The following is a 19,828-nucleotide window of genomic DNA, read 5'->3' on the forward strand; positions in this document are numbered from 1 at the left end:
GTCCTGACCAAAGTACTCTTATCAGATCACGGATACACACCAGGCAAAGCTTCAGCAAAGTTCCATTACAGTCCATGCTGCACTGAAGGCTTCAAAGCCGCTAGTGCTACAGGCATAATCATCTTGCAGGCTACACGGGAGGAAGATGTGCCAAAGTCATTGATGGAAGATAAGCCAACTTTATGTTGGCTCTGCATGTCTTCCCAGGCCAGTCCCTCCCATTCACCTCAAAGAAATTAAAAAGAAATATGTGAATTTTTGTGTTCAGCTCTCATTACCTGCGGGCAGGAGAGTTCACATTTTTTCTCTAATACAGAGATTCACAGACAGCGAAAATTACAGCTCACATCCTCTTTGCATTCTTTGAGCAAAAAGACCTCACTGAAATCCTGCAGGAACCGTGCCAGAGAACAAATTAATGATACAATGTGTCTCCAATAAAATTAGGAAGTGGGGAGGATGAGAGGAGCAATTCTTCAAGAGTTTATTTAACTCTGGGAAGGTAGTTATTCCTGTCTTGCACCTCACCAGTGCAGATGCATCTGCAAACCCACCATGGCATGAGAGAGTGCACAGCATCTCCTGGCGCAGACCTCAGTGACTGACAGCTGCTCTTCAGGTGCTGCCATTATTTAGGAGGTTTCAGATGCTTTCTCATATTTGCCAAAAAAAAATAGTAGTGAAATGGATTTTTTTTTTAAGTAATTGAGTGTTTGAGTATGGAGTTTACACAATGCTGAAAAACATGTCCGACTGTGCAGGGATGAGAGTTGGTATCTGAAATAAGTTTGATTTTTAAATTTGCCATGGACCAATCCAGGCCTGACTGAGCACTGATAGGTTGAGGCTCTTGAGCATCCAAATAGATGTAAATGCATAACAGGGAGAGAGGATATGTCCAAGCATGCACAGATACCACTGTTTGTATTAGCTGGTTTTCAAAACATCAACAGCTTGCTTTCACTGATGACAGACAGCACATTAGTCCACTGAAATTGGCCCAGATTTTTTTCAGAGAAGGAGCAATTGTTAAAGAGGGCTCACTGATACTCTGTGCTCCAGATATAACCAGTCCTTACACCAATTGGCAGCATATGGTGTATTTCCTCAAATGACAGCTTTTGTCTGTCACAACAGGAGAGCAAAATAGTACTTTTATTACACAAAGCGTAATTAGTCAACTCTGCCTCCCAAAAAGGAACTGCAGAAGAGGCTATTTTTTAGGAATCAGATTAATGTTTCCATGCTGTTTACAGTTTTGCATGGAGCAGTCCATTCTGTTGGAACAAAGCACAGGGCATCACATTTGTTGCTCACATCTTAAAGCCAAAATATTACGGGCTAATCATCCCACCTAAAATACCTATGGGCAAAGTCCTAATAAACTACTCCCACACTAGGACTTCATGAATAAGTATTATTTTTTGTATTTTTTTAATAGAAAAGCTCTCCATCTGTACAAGAGAAAAGAAAAAAAATAAAAAGGAAAAAAGGGTCTCAATAATAATTGCATTAAATCTTTCAAAGCAAAAATTTTTAATAAGGGATCTATCACATGGCTGAACTTCTTTGAGGTGACAGTGACATGACTTATAGAGCCTGGGCTCTGTGATCAAAAGGATTACACACATTAGCATCCTACTAATCACAGCAGGACAGGCCGGCCCATCAGGCCACGACTCACGGAGGAGGGATCCATAAACAAACACTTTCTCCTGCTCACAAATGTGGCCAGGAGCAGAAGCGTTCCAAGGTTGCTGTGGTCTTCTCTTCTTTCAAAGAGATAAGGATTGTGTGTTCTGGAGTAAATAAATTCTCAGCATAGTCTTACACATCTGTTTGTTTACTCATTGTGGACACTACCATCCTCTCCTGTGTGTTACCCTTGTGTATAACCCTTGTACGTATAATCAAATGCCCTCTCTTCCGGACTGACCCTCTGCTTCTTCCTGTATTACAGAAGCCTTTGATCTTTCTTTCTTGGGTCTGCGTGTCCTGACTGGTAGTCTCAGCAGGATTTCCCCCTGACCTCTTGCTCTACCAGAAAAATAAATGCCAAATAGCATTTTTATGTATTAGCATTAAAAAAAAAACCCTAGACAGATGCTCAAGAAGGGCACACACAATCAATGCTGTGCTGCTGAGGAACTGTGTGTGCTGGGCAGGGCTGCCCACCAGTAAGGCAAGCCCAGGCTGGGGAAGAGTGACCCAGTCCCTGAGCATAGAAAAGCCCCCGGACCAGCAAGGTGAGCAGTCATCATCACAAGGGGGAAGATGGATCATCCCGAAATTTCAGAAACAGCTGTTCATTTTTCCCTCTTCATCACCTGCAGGGTGCTATGAGCATTTTCAAAAAGCAGAACCCAACCTTTAACTTTTTTTTTCCTTTTTTCAACTATCTCTGATTTTTTCCCTTGCCTCACCATTTGAGACAGTCCAAGTTATGGCTGACAAATTCCATTAATATCCTAGCTGTAATACTCTTGGGCAAAGAGGCTCCTGCAGCTTTTTGCTCCCCGCAGGCACTGCCAGTACCAGAAGAATTGAGGGTTATTTCTAGGTAGATGTGAAAAGATGCCATCAGTTCACATAGAGACCATAACAGTCGCATCAGGACTGCTGAAAGGCTGACCAGCCCCTTCCTTCACAGCTGGAACTGGTGACTAAGTTTCCCCAGTAAGCCCAAGTCCACTGGCTCTTGCAACAAAGCACAATAACAAGGTTGCTGAAAGCAAGATAACCCTTCCACCCAAGGATTTGAAAACAACATCTGTTAAAAAACAAATAAACTGGTGTAATGGCTTCAGCAAGAGACCCAGAGGATTTTAGAGATGCAGCTCATGGCTTGGTCAACACATTGTGAACAGCAAATTACAAGAGAACAATTGTTTCATACCAAACTCTCCCACCCCTGAACTCCCTCAAGGTTAATTAGGATGGCCTCTGGCCAAATTAATTAGAGGAGAAGATTTGGGCAGGACTTTGCTATGCACTCGCAACTAGTTCCAAGGTGACCAAGAAGTTCAGAAATGCCTCACCTTCCAAATAGAGCTTGCTTGGCAAAAAACAAGCTCACATGTGCCATGTCATTCTTCTGACAATCAGGAGAAACACTTAAAAGTAATGTTTCCCTAACTAACAGCTAACATAGAAGAACTTTCTGCATCCTTCCCACTGAACAATATGCCCTTGTTTATTTTCTGTGTGCTTTTTAGGTCATAAGAGGCCAGTGAAGTTATGCATCTAAAGAACAATATAGTACTGTAATATGCCAGTTGATGCACACAGCCTGGCAGACCCTGAAAGATCTGTCTTTTCCAAGAGCTGGCAAATACTTGTTGCAGTGTGGAGAAATACTGAACATCAGCATAGGAAGGGAGGATGCAGAAGGGCCCAGTCTTTGAAATGACAGACTAAATTGGTATTTTAGTTGGTGTTCTAATGTGCCCTGGTGATGCAGTTTAGAGATAACCCTGCCTTGAGGGGCACAGCCATGCCCAGCTTCTCTATCCCATGGCAGCAGTCTGCCTCAACTTCCTCCAGCTGCCCAAAGCATCCTTGGAAAGGGGAACAGCTGTCAGGACCACACTGTTTCCTCCAAGTGGTACCATGGTGAGTGGCAGAACGGCACAGCATAGCAGGGTAGGGCAGGTCTAGCCTCTGTGATTACAAACCAAGTGCTGGCACAAATTAAGGCTCTGCCAGTGGCTGCATCTCTGATCTGTAGAGCTCTTCTCTGTCATTAATCTGATATTGTTTAGTTTGAAGCCGGAAGGTTGCTATTTTCCATGTGTCTGTTACCCACAAAAAGCAACAGCCATTCTGGGCAGAATCGGAACTTCTGAAGTAACAATGAGAAACTGCTCCAGCTCACGCAAAGAAGTGCAGTTGAATACTTTTCAGCAGGACACAATTCTCATTGTCACTAGCCAAGATTTAATGTCTTGACTCTGTGAATCAGACTGACTACTCAGAACAGTTACAGCGTGTGTTCACTTAAAGACATGGGCTGGAGTAACTTTACGTATAGAGTCCACGCTAATAAAAAGCCATTATTCTCAACTCTTGACAAAAAAAAAGGGGGAAAAAAAAGGAAAAAGAACCCAAACAACCACCCATCCTTAATAGATGCAAGAGCCCTCTGGCACAGATCCAGTGGCAGACTAAGGCCATGATTTGCAATTCTGAGGCAATTATGAAATGACATAACAGCACAGATCTCCATCTGACAGAACAGCTGGGGTTTTGTCTCCTTTGCAACAGGACGCGGTTTAAAACAACCACCAGAAAGTAAAATAACCCAAAGAGCCATTTGACTACTGTGTAAATATTGGAGTACAGATAAACACCAAGAGGGACGGCACTCGGTGTTTCAGAGCCCGGTGCCACATCGTCTGGGGTGGGTGCGAGCGGCAGCGAGCCGCAGCCCGGTCCCGGGATCAGCCACAGCGACCGGCGGTGAGCGAACGGGAGCGGCTCCAGCGAGCGGCACCGACCAACTTCGCTGGGACCTGGGCTCAGGGCGAGCTCCCGGGGATGAGAGAGAAGGCGGAGAGCCCCGCCAGACACGGCGCTCACGGGGGAGAGAAGAAGGAGCAGGTGCAAGGGATGGGAACCCGAGCGATGTGCCCCCCACCGCCGCTCCGGGCCCCCTCCTCCCGCCGCCGTCCTCCCCCCGCCGCCCTGGCCCCCTCCCCGGGCCGGACTCACCGCTCCGGCCGCGCAGGACCCGCGGGTTCGGCGCTCGGCGCCGCGGCTGCGGGAGGCGCCGAGCCCGCGGCGGGCGGGGCTGCGCGGACGGACGGACGGACGGACGGACAGACGGAGGGAGGGAGGGAGGGAAGGAGGGAGGGAGGGACGGTGCCGGCGCCCCGCCCGTCCCCCCGCGCCCGGCCCGCCCGCATCGGGCTCCGCGGGAGGCGGCGTGTTCGCTCCCAAAAGTTGGGCGGGCAGCTCCTGCCTCTGTCCTCTCCACCGCTGAGCGCAGCTCGTGCCTCCGCTGAGATGAACCACATCAACTTTCTCAGCGCAAGGAAAATCTACACAAGGGAACACGAGTCTATCAAGGATGGAGAGGGACACGAGCAGACCTTTCCAAAACTTGCTGTTCCTGCTGGCACCCAGCCATGCACCCAAAGGGCTTATCTTCAACGTGGTTTTCAAGCGTTTTTGAAGCATTCTTGGTTGCTTGCTTCCCCACCTCTCCCCTCCACGTTATTTATTCAGCCTCTAGAAACAGGTGAATAATTTGCAAATCTCTTTTGGTTTAATGACACTCTCAAAAAAAGTATGTTCGTCAATCATTTACTTTAGTAATTGGTTGTGCCCATCATCTGCTCGCCCCGTCTTAATTGACTTTTACCCCAGGCTATCAAAGCGCTTTTACACATGTTCAAAAACTGAATCCTATTCAATATGTGCTGTAGTTAATAGTGAGAAAACAAGGGCACTAAAGTTGCATGATGAGTCCAAGGTCACAGCAGAAGTCTGCAGGAGAGCCCAGAACTGAATAGAGGTTTCCTGGTGGCCCGGTTTCACAGGGCTCTGGGAGTAATCGTCATTGACCTGCTTTTCTACGGACATCTCCTTTTGTCTTCAGCAGTGGTGGTGTGAGCCTGCAGCTGCAGCCACCAAGGACAATGCCACTGGCAGCAGGGGGACCTCGAGCAAGACCCCTCGCACCCTGTCTCTGCAGGGTACACGTGAGGTTCTTTGTGGCTTTTCTGGTTAGGAAATCCCTGTATTTTCCCATGGTAAAGCCTTGTAGCTGACACAGTAGTCAGTCAGTAGAAGGTTTAGGTTTTGTGTAAGAGCTGCTTCATGCGGGTGTGATGATAGCAAGGGTTTCCATCAAGGAAGCTGTGCTGCCAGAACTTACAGGGAATTTTTTTAATTTAAATATCTCTTCTCTGACAGGCAAATTGGGAGTTCTGGGTTTTTTTAAATACTTGTCTCCTCTGTGTTGTAAGAAAAAAATTCCAGAATGATTTTTCTCACCTGCATGGCTGCAGCTCTGAGCTGTTTGTTCTCCTTGGTTGTAGGAGACAGTCCTGTTTATATCCCTCCTTCCCAAGACAAAAGCTTTTGCTCTGGTGGGGTAGTCATGGTGTGCCACACAGAGCAGGTGCTTGTACCTGGAGTTCACTGCTGTCTGTTGGGAAAGCTGCTTTGGCCCTGGATTTACGGGATAGAAAGAGGTGAGGAGGCAGGAAACAGGCTGGACCATTCCAATAGCAAAGTGAAGGGACATCTTTTTGTCTTCATGATGTCACAGCCTGTAAAGAGCATGACAAAAGCACAGAGGACAGCAATCTTAGAGCTGCCTCTCTGCACCTGGGGCTAACTTTTGCTACATCTCTTCTGAGAACACTTTCTGGGCTGCAAAGGGGGTGCAGTCCTTGGAAAGAAGCACTCCTGCAGATTTATCTGGAGTCCTGCAGTCACTGAAGATTTTCCCCAAGGGAAGTCAAAGGACATTGAAGTGAGAAAAAGAAAGAGGAAAAGCTTCTAAAAAAAGAAAATAGTGCCCATGCTCCTAGGCCTCCTGTTACAGAGAAAAACCTTAAAACGTGAGATGAACATAGCTCCACAGTGAGGCACCAGAAAGCAAACATGATTTTTGAGGCAATAGGAGGGATGCCTTGGGCTAGGTTCACAATTAACAACAAATGATGTCTGGCAGCCCCAATCCATGTCCAAGGTGGATTGCCCCGAGGGTTGGTGTAACACGTGAAGCCATTAGTCTGTGATTTGGGAAGTCTGAGGGCTGAGCTCCTCATCATGAGTGCAGCTTTCAGGGGCTCCCTTTGCTGCTGCAGCATCTTGCCCTCTGCCTGTTAGACAGCAAGTTCCTTGGGCAGATGTTGCTTCTTGTTTGGTCTTTGCCCAGTGCTCGGGTCAGTGGAGCTGTGGTCTCAGTTTGCTACTGCGGTGCCGACTGTGACTGCCAGAAGGGCAAAGATGTAGGAAAGCAGAGAAGGCAGCAAAGCAATTCTGCCTTTTGATGGTCAATGTGCACAACTGATGGAGCATTGCTCCCCTGCAAACCCACAGTCCTGCAGCTGCCTGAGATCTTCCTCTCTTGGTTCTTTCCAGAGAAGGGCACCATAGTCAGACATTAGAGCTTCACGCTTAAAAGGGCTGAAAGAACTAAATGTGGCTGAGAGAGAAGCATACAAATGGAGTTTGTGGAAGAGAATAGAGTGCTAAAGCCAGTGTACTGCCATATAGGACTCCTAGATGGGTAAAAATCAGTGGGATGGGGCAGGGTGGCTCAATGGGGCAACAGAGGAGAGAACCATTATTGTCCCCCTGCAAGAACAAAGGCAAAGAAACCACGGATCAAAAGCTCATGGTGGCTGTGTGTGCAAAGCTGGGTATCTGAACAGGAGCACAGTGAGGCTGTGTGAACCCTGCAAGCAGTCGAGCATCCCATGTGTCACAGCAGGCAGGCTCAGATCAGGATCCTGTGGGACACGGCAGAGCAGGTCTGCGTGCCTGGGCAAGCAGGGAACAGCAGCACTTGGCTCCTCAGAGATGAAGAGCAGCGCCTGCAAGTCTGGCCTGCAAGTGGCCATTATGGACAGAAATTGTGGAAACAGAAACACACAAACATGAGCAGGACAGGCCAGATGGGGAAAATACAGATGCATTAATTTGTAGGGAAGGGAAAAGGAAAAACACAGAGACATGCTCCATAGCAGCCAACTCTTCAGCAACAGCACTGCAGCGTGTCATCACTGCAACAAGTGAATGGGAAGTTGTGCTCTGCTCAATGCAAGTTATTGCTGCTCTATGCCTTTATAATTCCCTCTGGCCTCAAAACCTCCCTGATTGGGAACCCTCTGTTTATGTTTTATGTCCCATCAGCAGTGTCACTGCTCAGGGCCAAAACTTTCCTGCCATTCCTACAGAACTTGTCATGGGCTGGAGCCTCATTTCTGGAGGTGATCATTCATCAGTGCGTTTTTACAGTGAAATCAAGCATACTTTTCCATAATATGGTGGAGTTTGAAGTGATTAAGTGCATTAATTACTCCCCAGAAGACTGTAACAGGTTTTGTCTTAGATCCAGTTGCTGGGAAAATATTTAGGAACATATGCTGAAATCACCACATACCTGAAGTTTACCATAACTAACTAGCCACAGATGTGCTATTAAACCCATGGTTATTTTTTCCTCTTGTCCATCCTATATGGCATGTTACAGCCATAAGATAATAAAATTACTTAGAACAGCTGCTTGTCAAAAAAAAAAAATAGCTATTACTTTTTTGCAAGAAAAAGTTCACATTGCCCATCCTGACAGTAATCACCTGTTTATACAATTGGCACCTCTTTTTAGCTTGGAACAGAGAAACTTCAGCTATTTTATTGCCACGTGAAGGGAAACACTAAGCATTGCTGTGGAGAAGGGAGGTTTTCATTTGCCAGTTCTCTGGTGCTTCTTTAGCTGTATTTTGACTTGGTATTCATATAAAGTATGACACATGGAAGTGTGCTGGAAGGAGGAAAAAATGGGGGAAAAAGCTAAAAATAAAAGACTAGTTAACACAGAGGAAGCGTACACCCATATCGTGTGAGTTCCTGAACATTGTGAAGACTGACTAAAGGCCTGAGGGGTGTGGCACACAAATTACCCTGCAGAGTTTAGCTGGTTTACATTTGGGAAAATTAGGTAGTGCTTCCAAAACTTTTGAAGTGCTAAATATTGTTAAAACAATCCTTACAACTCTTTCATTCAAGGACTTGGCTCAGGGTACTCAGAAAATAACTAATGAGTTTCTCATCATAACACCCAAGACAGAGGGGAAGTTATCACAGTAATTACCCCTGTCACCCAGCTGGGGAACAGAAAAGTTAAGCCTTGTTTTTCAGGTATGTTTCTTGACTGAAATATTTGTACAGTCATTCAACTGAGAAGGACTAGAAGCTCCAGCTGGCCCCTCAGCAAGGTGTCGAGGGGAGGAAGAGTCACCCTCCAAAAGGCAGGGGAAGATAAAAGGAGAAAAGTTGTGCAGTAGAAAGGCATGTTGGTTTTGGATCTATCCTGCTTTCTACTTCAGAGAAGACTAATTCCTGCATTCCCTATTTAATAATGTACTCTAGATTTGATAGTGCATGCATTATGCACCAGGGTACAGAGTGGTGCTGTCCAGGTGTTATGGCAGCTCCATCCATCTCCATGAGGCCACATGGAGGCTGAGCTGTGACTGCCACGTTGGCATTCCTGCATGAGATGTGAGCTTCACTTGGTAAGGAGGGAAGACTCACAGACACTGGGAAGTGAGATGGGCAGCTGGGAAAAGGTCTTTTTCCAATACAGGTTTTAGCTTGATTTCTGTAACACCAAGAAATTAGTAGGAGCTGTGGGCTCCATTAACACCATTGTGTGGACAGTGCATGAGGAAAACAGACTCCAAATAAGCTGAAAGAAGAGCAGCCTTTGGTCAGATCTCAGGAGTTACCACATCATGTTGATGATGTCTGTGGAACTGCCCACCCCACATTCAGTTGTGAGTGGCTCAGCAGCCACTGGGTCATGCCCAATGTCCAGTGTAAGTCCAGTCAAGCAGTGGGTTCCACCCTGTCCTCCCATCAGATATCTGGCTACAGCTCAGCACCATCCTGCTATGCCTCCAGATTTACTGTGTCAAATTCAGATTGTAACCTTCTGGAGTTACAGTGAAGACTGAAAACAAACTGAGGTTGCCCACAGGCATCAGCTAAAAATTTTCTGTCTTTTTCATTAAATAAATTTCAAATTTACTTGGGAAAAAAAAAAAAGAATCAACTTCATCTTCAAAACAGCTGCAATCGTATTCATACTAATACAGATAATTTAACTTGCAAATACATAATGGGTGCTGAGCAAGTCTTTATTTGGGAGAATAGACTCTGAAATAGTGGAGAACCTGGGGGAGGAGAAGCACAAAGGCCCCAGTGATAAAGGTATGTGAAGTAATGTAGAAACCAGAGAGGTGTTTCGGGAATGTCTCCTCCCTTTCCTTAACATATATGTATTAACAATAAGCTGGAAGATGGCAAATACAATACAGATAAAAGCATTTTTATTTATTTACACTGACACATCTAGGCTGTGAAATCACTGCTATTAAGAGGCAGCTGTCAAAAAATAGTCTGGAATGGTTTTACTCTTCAAAACTTTGGTCAGACTGTAATTATTGGGAAGATAAAGGAAAGCTGCCCTGGAGTAGGTTATCCCCTTCTCCCAAGCCCAGTCACTGTCACACAAGGAGGCTCAGAGGTGCTGAGGCTCCTGTGTGCAGCTGGCAAGGGCCTGCAGCAGGAGGAGCAGGTGGATCAGGGGCCGTGGCTGTGAGCCTGCCATTGCCATCATAGCCCTCCTGCCTGCCCTCAGGGGGCTGGAGATAAACCCCTGTGAGTGACTGTCCTTCCCCAGAACTTGCCATACTTTGGGTACCAGTTATGGTGGAGCCTCTGCAGCGAGCCCTTCCCTGGGGAGTGCAAATTCCCCCAGGGAGAGGAGAGCATCCTTGAAACTGTGTCTGAATGCACAATAAAAACTCTCTTTTTATAAATGCTTTGTGTCATAGTTTCTATTAGGTCCATAAGGACTGAACTAATGGCTATTTAACTGATTTCAGCTTTTAGCTGTGGTAACATAAATTTTCAAATCTTAAGTTTCAAAAGGCAGCACTGCCCTTTCTGAAATACTGCCTCCCTCCAGTGGATCTACATGAGCTGGTTTTATGAGATCAAGAGGAGAAAGCTATCTACAGTAGGTTGTTTGGGTTTTTTAAAGAAGAGAATTTGAGCACAGTAGCAAGGGCAGAGAGTGAAGAAAGGCTTGTTTGTAATGGGAGCACTCGAAAAGATCAACAAGAGTTTTCAAGACCCCTTCATGTCAGCGCATTCCCACAGAGAACCTCACCCAAAAAGCTGAAATTACAGTCTTTCTTGGTTAAAGAAAAAAAAATAGGAGAATAGCTTGTAATTTTTGAACCAGGAAAGCTATGTTTATCTTCCAAAAAAAAAGAGCCCCTTGAAGACGTGACTGTCATGCAGGGTTAAAGAGCAGGCAGAACGCCCAGGACGGGCCCTGGGCTCAGCACCCAGCACCAGGCATCTGTCTCCTGGGGCGAGGGGATGCTCTGTTATCTCTCTGATACAGAGCAGTGTCGCGGCTTTCCGTATCCAAACACATCTTGACACTGGAGATTGCACAGATCCCAGGCTCTGGAGGGAGGCCAGGGATGTGCTCCCTCCTCAGAGCAGCTCAGGGGAGCGGCTGGGGAATCCTTATCAGGGAGCAGTGACATGTCACGGCCGTCTCGGATGGGCTGCAGGGTCAAGGGATTATGACTCAAGTCCATTCTTCATAGAAAAATCTTTTTTAAATGCCTGACTAGGCTATGAAATCACACAGGGAGTGTGCTGTTATCTGTGGGGGTGGTTCAGACCCACCTCTGCTTCATGTGGAAAACCAGAAAAAGAAAAATACAGCTGTGCAGAGCATCCCTGCTATACAGAGTCAGCTTTCCGAGCTGCTTTCCTTCCTTCTACCTGCCTGTAGACAGGTTTAGTGCAGTGAGTGGGGATGTGTTTCAGCCCCACAGTAATAAACTTGCCCTGTGCATGTATATTTTAGTCTTGAATTAAACTCTTATTATTAAACCCTCTTATTCTTTTACATGCACTTTTGCAGATACCACTGGCATCCCCCATTCTTATCTAATCTCCATGGGAATTGCTTTTTGAAGAGATAGGAAAGGAAATACTTTTTTGGAAAAGTACTGGTACCAAGAACTAATCTGAGCAGCATTATGGAGACACAGTTTTCTTGTCAACCTTTTAAGTTACAGCAACTGTGCAAAGGATTGCAGCACCAACACCAGAATATCAGCTTGCACTGGACTTCATTTGGATTTGAAAGTCATTAAAATCTATTAGTTATGTTATAGAGGTTTATACTGGTATTGCAAAGAAGTCCTTCTTGGAAGGCAAAGAAATTCAAACTCTCTTGCCAGAAGACCTTCCTGATCAAGCTGAATTTTCCTGTTTCTCTCCTTCCTTCATTCCTGCTTTCCTTCCTTCCTTCTTTCCTGGACCAGAGAGAAAATGGAACCAAGAAGAAAAATAACAGAAGATTTTTTTTTAGGCAAAGCCTCACTCAGATTAATCAAAAGGCATCCATGTGCATTTTGCTAGGTGGGTTTGTTCTGAGGTCATGTTATGCACAATTTATGCAGCCCCCAATTCACTAAAGGACTTCCAGACTCATCTGTGGAAATTACACCTCTACCTCACCATATTTTCTCTACTTCAGATGAGAAACAGACACCACTGAAGCCTTATTTATCACATCCTTTCCTTCCCTGGATCAAGCTTCACCCCTGCCATTTGGGCACATTGCAGCACTGTGACACAGAGGCATCATGCAGGCATCCCTTAGAGGAGACAGGCTGTTTAAAAACCAGGATGCTGTGGGACATTTACACCACACACAATCCTTAATTGCATCACCACTGTGCCCCAACCCAGTCATCCCCTCAGGCAAGTCCCTGTTCTGGGGGTCCCACATTCCCCTGTCTAGATGTGAGACCTCATAAATTCTGCCTTCACCTGACAAAGATCTGAACCTAGAAGGAGATCCTGGGAGAAAAGGAGCCAGAAATTCAGAAATTCAGCCTCTGACTGAATGGCTGTTTGAAAGGAGATTAAACCTTCCCCTGTATGTGCAACTTAGAGCCAGGCAGCCTACATCAGAGAAGTCAGGCTGCATCCATTCCAAGGGGAAAGTTAAAATAGAACTGAATCTTCTTACTTCAGCTCCATCTTTTGTTGTGCCCTGCAGGCAGCGTTCACCTGAACGTGTATCCTCCAAAGTCAGAGTATGCTTGCCTAAAGTGAAAAATGGCACACACATTTTTGTTCCTATCTTTTTTATTCCCATCCGCCTCTGTCGTCCTCTATCTTATATGAATTTAGTGCTCATGAGCAGCCCCACTAACCATGTAGGAGCTGAACATATTTCAGAAGGGAAGCTGAAGAGCGAGTTGCAAAGGCTGTCAGGTCCTTGCAAGTGGCCACTCCATGTTTGAAAATAGAGGCAAACAATCCCTACTGAACTAACAATACTGCTTTAAGATATTGTTCTCCTCTACCTGCCAGGATCCCCCTTCCCCTCTATCACAGTCAGATGTATGGATAATGGGACCTGCTTGCCCATTTCAACACTGAGTCAGTGGTTCTAGCCTGGCTGGATTTCTGGACCACACTGGGCTGAAGGTTTTGCCATGAAGGAAGTTCTGCTGAGGGGTGTTTCCTTGTACAAGTGAAGGAAACATCTTGGGGCAATGACACCATAACCCAGTACAGCTGTTTCTGCAGCGATCATTTGTTCTCATTCTAGGATGCATTAAAATAGCAGCTTGGAGCATTTCTGTTGCTGCTTATCCCCTGACTGAGCTGTTGTTAATGCAACACTCACTCAATGAAGTGTTTGGGATGAAATCCAAAAAAGCACTTAGGTGCCTAAATCCAAGACAGTGATTCACAGCTGCCTAAGGACTTAGGTTCCCCCTTTTGTATGCCCCTTCCCTGAACCTCTTTAAAAACCTGGACTTCTGCAGTAGGTTGACTCTAGGTGTTGTCACATTGACTGGGCTTGGCCACCAGAGCCTGCCTGCTGTGTCGGTGCTGTCCAGCCCTGCAGATGAGGTGGCTGTGTTTGGGATACTCAGACGCTCTGTCAGTGTGCCAGAGCTCTGAAGTCAGCAGCCACAGCTGCTCTTGCTCAAACTGTGGCCAGTGCTGGTCTTTCCAGCTGGTATAGCCACCGTGGGGCTCTTTGCAGCCAGAGGGTCATGAAGAGAGCAGCACAAAGGTGGTTTTATGCTGATGAGGGAGGAGGCAGCCACTGGCCTGGCTTGAGTGTGTTTTCCCCATGTAACACTCTCCTTCTCTGACTCTCTAACAGGGCTCCACAGTAGAGCTGGTGGAGATACCTTTCACAGAAAATGGGTGATTTCTCCTCCACTGTTCTTGCTGCTGGTGGCCTGAAAGGGAATGATGTAGTCAGGTCTGGCATCTGCTGCTTGTGTGGTAACTGGATGGGTCATGGGATGCCAGGCTCAAATCCACTCATACTGCCACCCATCAATAGAAATTTATACAAGAACAGCTTAAAGGCACTCCTATCAAGGTACAAAATTCCTCCAGTAACCAACTCTTCTAATACATTGCAGAGTATGTCTGTCCATGTGCCTCTTTTCTCAAGATAGAGCTCAAAATAGTTACAGAAATCTGGTTATCAAATTGCAGTGACTTACAGGGAGTGAGAAAGAACATAGTTGCTCTTCTACTACAGCTTATTCACATTTCCCCTGAAAAAGCCACTTACTTCCAAGAAAGCTCTGAGTAGATGACAGATGGAGGCACACAGTTCCCAGTGCTGGGAACAGTTATTTGGGATGGCAACATCCCTTGCTGGACAATGTTTGGGTGCTCTGACATCTTGACCACATTCATGTGTTTTGCCATGACACCATTACACTTTTCCAGGTTTCTCCTCTTGTCTGATAAAGCAGTTAGGGTTCTGTGTGACAGACACTAGTACTTTTCAAACACAATCCTCAGGTAGGACTCTACATGCACAGGCTGTTTTCCTCATTAAGCCCTTCAGTTACTGCATTTTACCTAAATCCAAGCTGGGCTGTAAAAGACTTAATCGATGCAACACATTCACTCCTGATGATGACAGGGAGCCGCTATACCCACCTAACAGATGAGCTGATCTGCTAGCCAGTAAATTTGGGATGACAAACAAGGTTTATCATGTTAAACCAGATGCCATCAGCACCCTTCAATTCTGCAAAAATGCTCTAGTTCTTCAAAAAGCTATTACTGAGATGTGTAAGGAAAACATGAGATCTGAGCCACTTCCTGCTCCAGCCTTCTGCAGTTGGCACATCTTCCCACAATCAGGAGAAGAGCCCAATGTGGAAGCGTGTTTCTGAAATGATTTCAAGGATGAGATTTGGTGTCTTCTCTGCCCACATGTGTCCTCAGCAGGAAAACTGCAGAGCAACAGAAGAGGGAAGATGAGAGCTACTGTGGGACAGAAAATGAATCTCCTGTAGATCTGTCCATCCATGTGTGTCTGTCTGGGCCCCATCCTCCGGCCCTGCTGTGATCCATATTTCAAAGAGGCCATGATTCCTTCTCAAATTACTGCTGCTGGCAGAACAGCAAGCTGGCAAGTGAGCTTTCAGGAATGTCTTTATCCTTCACGATCCATATGAAATAGGTCCAAGTAGTAATATTTCTGGAGAGCCAGATACACAGATTTTGCAAAGGTTGGGAGCTGCAAAGCACACTATTAATAAAACAGTCACACTGCTCTTGGTTTTGGTCTTATTGTGATAATTATAAGCAGAAGTTTTCTTTTGTCTGGTCAAAGATTCTGCTGCTTTAAATTTAGAGCTGTCAGAGACACTGAGCAAGAGGGCTTAGTTCAATGGATGGCATTATCTGCTTCAGCAAGTGTCATCATTCTGCTTTGGTAAGATCAGTAGAAGAATAAAGAGGAGCTTGTCTGAGGACCCACTCTCCCATCCACTGTTGACACTACTGTAGCTCAGAGTCACCTACCAATGGTGTCTTGGCTTAGAGAAAAAAAATTGATTTTCTTTAGATATATAAGCATATCCATCACTGTATACAATGATGAAAGCTAGAACCACTTTAATTGTTTTTTTTTTTTTTTTATTATTAATGCTGGCTTAATTTAATGTGGTACCTTCAACCCAGAGGAAAAAAGGACTCTCAAAATACTGGGAATTAGATACAAAGAAGCTGCTCATAATTTTATTTTTTTATGCTCAGCCAAACATGAAAAGAAGTGCCTTCTGGCAGCACTGAACCTGACCAGGAGTGGGGATTTTGTTCTGATAGTCAATAATTTTCTCTTCAGATTTTCAACTGGTAAGTCTCAACAGCTACCATTAAGAATCAAAGTCTTGATGCTCCAGAGGCCAAAGCACCCACCATTTCACCTCATTTGTAATTTAAGAGGTTTATAATTTACATTATGATGTCTCTTTTAAAGGAATTCCCAGTGGAATTAACCAATACTCAATTTCAGGTGCAGGAGGAAAATGTGCAGTGGAGCATATTTATGCTAGAGACAGACTTTTGTGCCTAGGTACACTGCAGTGGATATTGCTGAAAAGGGCAGCTTTTCTGCAAAGTTCTGTTATATCCCCTCAGCAGGAAACAATTATCTGTAATACCAATTTCCCGCAGAATTTTGCAAATCCTTCCCTACAGGGATTTCACCTTTCTTTGTTTTCCCTGCACAGCACAGAAAGTCTGACTGCAGTGATACAAAATCAGATCTGACTCATTTTTATTTTCAGCCTCTGGCAGCTGAAGGGAATAATCTCATTTTTGACTAGAAGGAGATGAGCAAACAGGGTAAGGGCTGGTGTTCTGAATCCCCAGAGGACCTTCAGCAGTGCCTTCCACTGTGTCCATTTTTGATGAGATGCCCAGAAGGAGGGGTGGAGAATGCAGTGGGGTGGTCTCTGCTCTAGGGGCACTCATGCCTTGGAAGGAAAAGGCGTCCAAATCCAGGCATGCGAGGGCCCAAAACATCTGTGGGAAGAGGCACTGTTATAACCGGTGCCTGCCTAGAGATGCCCCTTGTAACACCTGCTGCCTCCCTATATGTTGTCTGAAGACCATGAAATCCTCATGGCAGAGCCATGGCTGCCTTGAACTGCTTCTCTTTCAGCTGCAGCTAGTGATGTTTTGGGGGAATTACAGCCATGGTAACCAGGAGTCACATTTTCAGCAGTTTTCTGCATTTTTTGTCTTTGCCCCTGTCCCCTCTTCCAAAGCAAGACATCTCCCTGCACAGCTTTCTGGCAGTGTGGACACAGCCCTGCCTGTGCCAGCAGTCCTAGAACCAACCCACAGCACATGGCTTTTTCTCCCACCCTGGAAAGAAACTCTGAGCTCAGTGTGGGGGTGCTCAGGCTCCATGCTGGGCAGGACATGCCCAGGGAAAGGGGACGTGTGGGGTTCACTGGGGAGGTGGGCATATGGAGCAGGAGTGCTCTCCTCAGGCACTTCAGCATGTTTGGAGCTCCTGCATAGGAAGGTTTCCTTTCATAATGCACTTGGACATTTTTAGATAGCACTGGCTGTGTGGTTAGGGATGCAAGTGTGGTGAGCCTGGGACAGTCCATTCCTGTCCCAGAAGTCTGGAAGCCCAGCATCAGTGGGGCCTGGCCCACTGACTGACAGGGACAAGTAACAAGTTGGATTATTTAGCTGCATTTCCCACCAAGAGGAGGCTTGTGCTGTGCTGTCAGTCCATCTGCACCAGGCAGTGTGTGGCTCTGCCACAGCCAGAGGCGCTCCGAGGCCATCAGGTCCCCGTGGGTTTGGGACATGGAGGAGCTGGCTCTGTCCCAGCAGGGCAGGGGGAGCTCAAGGCAGCACCACAGGCCAGACCCTGCAGGAAACCACACTGACAGGCTCCTTCATCACTGTTTGTCCCTCTTCATCCCCGGCTGTTTATTAACTCCAGCACAGCTGACCTGACATTCAGGTAAGCCAAATCTGATTTTCCAGCTGAGGGAGCCCTCAGATCTTCACCGTTTCCAAGCAGATTTCATCAAGGAAACTGGCTGGAGGAAACTCAGACCTTTGCAAAGCTCTGGCTGAGCAGCAGAGAGGAGAAGGAGCACAGGAGCAGCCCTGGATACAACACATGGCTGAGGGATGTCCCACCAGGTCCGTGGGTGGCCTGGGGTGCAACCCCTGCCCTGCTGGGGATGTTCACCCTCCCCAAAACGCAGAGTGCACCACAGGGAGGGTGTCTTGGGGTCCTGGGGCCACTCTGGTGACCTGGTTTGGTAAAGCAGGAAAGGCAGCAGTGGCCCAGCCTTTGGAGGTACAAAAGAGATGGACAAACAGGGTGAATAGACCCTTAAAATATGAAGAGCACCTTTTGATATTTTTTGTATTGTTAAGTACCTGGTACTAAAGATGGACAAATGAAATTCAAATTTCTTAAGGTATTTTGTTTTTCAAAAACTTTAGGCCAAAATTACAGCTGCCTTTTAAAATACACTGCAAAAATCTAGTTTAAAAGCAACTTTTTTTGAGCAACAAGTGACCTAAAGAAAAACAGTGACAAAATTCTAGTTTAGGAAGAAAAGTTTTAAGTCACAAAAGTCTGAGTAGCTCTGCTCTCCACTGCAGATGCTTTCAGACCTGCTCAAAGCATGTGCATGTGCATATGGAGCTGTGATTTGCCATTCTCTTGTTCGTGCTGAAGCTGCAGGAGAGCTGCTTTGTTTCCACAGCAGAAGTGAGAACAGAGTAGGCTGCCATTGTCCAGGAAGTGTGAGTACTTCTGTGGAGACACACAAACCCTCAGCACAGAAATTTAAAGCTATGGAGCAATTCTGCATGGCTGTTAATATACAGTAATTTCACGATTACAAGCCGCACGGACTATAAGCCACATCTCTGGGTGTCAGCAACATTTCGTTCTTTGTCCATACATAAGCCACACCTGAGTATAAGCTGCTCTGTTGTTCGCAGTGAGGACCCGCGTGCAACAAAGTTGCCAAATAGTAACAGAATGGCGGCGTGGCGGGGTTTACTGGCTCAGCTCGAGCTGTGCAGGCTCAGCCCGCTAGGGGCTGCTGACAGGGCCAGGTGGCCCAGCTCGGTGCTGCCGCTTGGGGCCGGCCACCGCTGCCGCCGGGCTCGCTCGCCCTGGCCTGGTGCTGCCCCACGGTAGCAGGCAGGGACAGAGTCCCCCCATTCCCACGGCGGGAGGAGGGGAAGGAGCCTGCCTGCTCCTGCTCCTGCGGCGGCAGGCGGGGCCAGGAGCCCCCCGCTTCCCCCACGGGCCCTGGGGATGGCAGCACGGAGCCCCCGCCTCTCCCCTGGGCTGCGCTGCCTGAAGGAGGGAGCCCCCGCCTCCCTCCCCCACAGCGCTGCTGGCGCTGAGCTGGCCCCACCCGCCGTGCAACAGAGTAACCAATTTGTAACAATCGCAAAATCCTGGGTTTTACTGGCAGATGCTCGGCTCGGCACCCTGGCTGGCACTTCCAGGGTTGAAAATTTCAGAAAAATTTTCACATATTAGCCGCTCCTGAGTGTAAGCTGCATTTCTGGAGTGGGAGCAAACTTTTCGTCAAAAATGGTGTGGCTTATAATTGTGAAATGACTGGAATCTGATATTCAGCCCTGATTATCCATTTGTATTCATGGTCTTTTATCTGTTAGACCTCTCTAGCAAACTTTAATTTAAAAAAAATTCCTTTCCCTCTTGAGATCTCAGATGAATGGGGTAAAAATGTAATTTGCATGATAATCAAGGTCTCCTTCAAGGGAAGAGCAGGATCTGGATAAATTAGCTACAACTTGGCAAGCATGGGATCATCCATCAGAAGTTTGTCTTCTTAATTCCAGAGTCCATATGATCACAGCGTCAATTTTGTAGAAGCTGGGAGAGCAACAGCCAAGTGAAGATGCCCCACCTTGCTCTTCGTGCCCTCACTCTGCTGAAGTCTGTAAGAGGGGTTGGTGGCACCAGATCTTGGCATCTTGGTAAAGGATTTCTGTTTTTCAGTCTCAGGGTTTAGTTGCAATTTGAATTTGAACATTTTTCATTCAGTTGTAGCATGGTTGAGATGTCCCATGACGTGCAACAACATTTACAAATATCAACAATGGCCCAAGTCCTCTGTTGACTCAGAGTACTCCTGGCTATTTCTGAGTGCCATGGGAGAAGCAGAGATCACAGCCTTCCTCCACA

At 46.5% G+C, this 19,828-nt stretch overlaps 1 protein-coding gene across 5 annotated transcripts in view; it reads right to left on the reverse strand.

Annotated features, from left to right (window-relative positions):
* JCAD (junctional cadherin 5 associated) overlaps positions 1-19,828 on the reverse strand; it is a 60,103-nt gene that overhangs the window by 24,028 nt on the left and 16,247 nt on the right. Inside the window, exon 1 of one of the 5 annotated variants that reach the window (XM_033060712.1) lies at positions 4,711-4,778. The exons of the other annotated variants lie outside the window; for them this stretch is intronic. The gene's annotated coding sequence lies outside the window, so the exon portion shown is untranslated. Of the gene's footprint in view, positions 1-4,710; positions 4,779-19,828 lie in introns of those variants that run through there. 5 annotated transcript variants of the gene reach the window in all.

The sequence above is a fragment of the Catharus ustulatus genome, chromosome 1, assembly GCF_009819885.2.
Source record: "Catharus ustulatus isolate bCatUst1 chromosome 1, bCatUst1.pri.v2, whole genome shotgun sequence".
Lineage (NCBI taxonomy): Eukaryota > Metazoa > Chordata > Aves > Passeriformes > Turdidae > Catharus > Catharus ustulatus.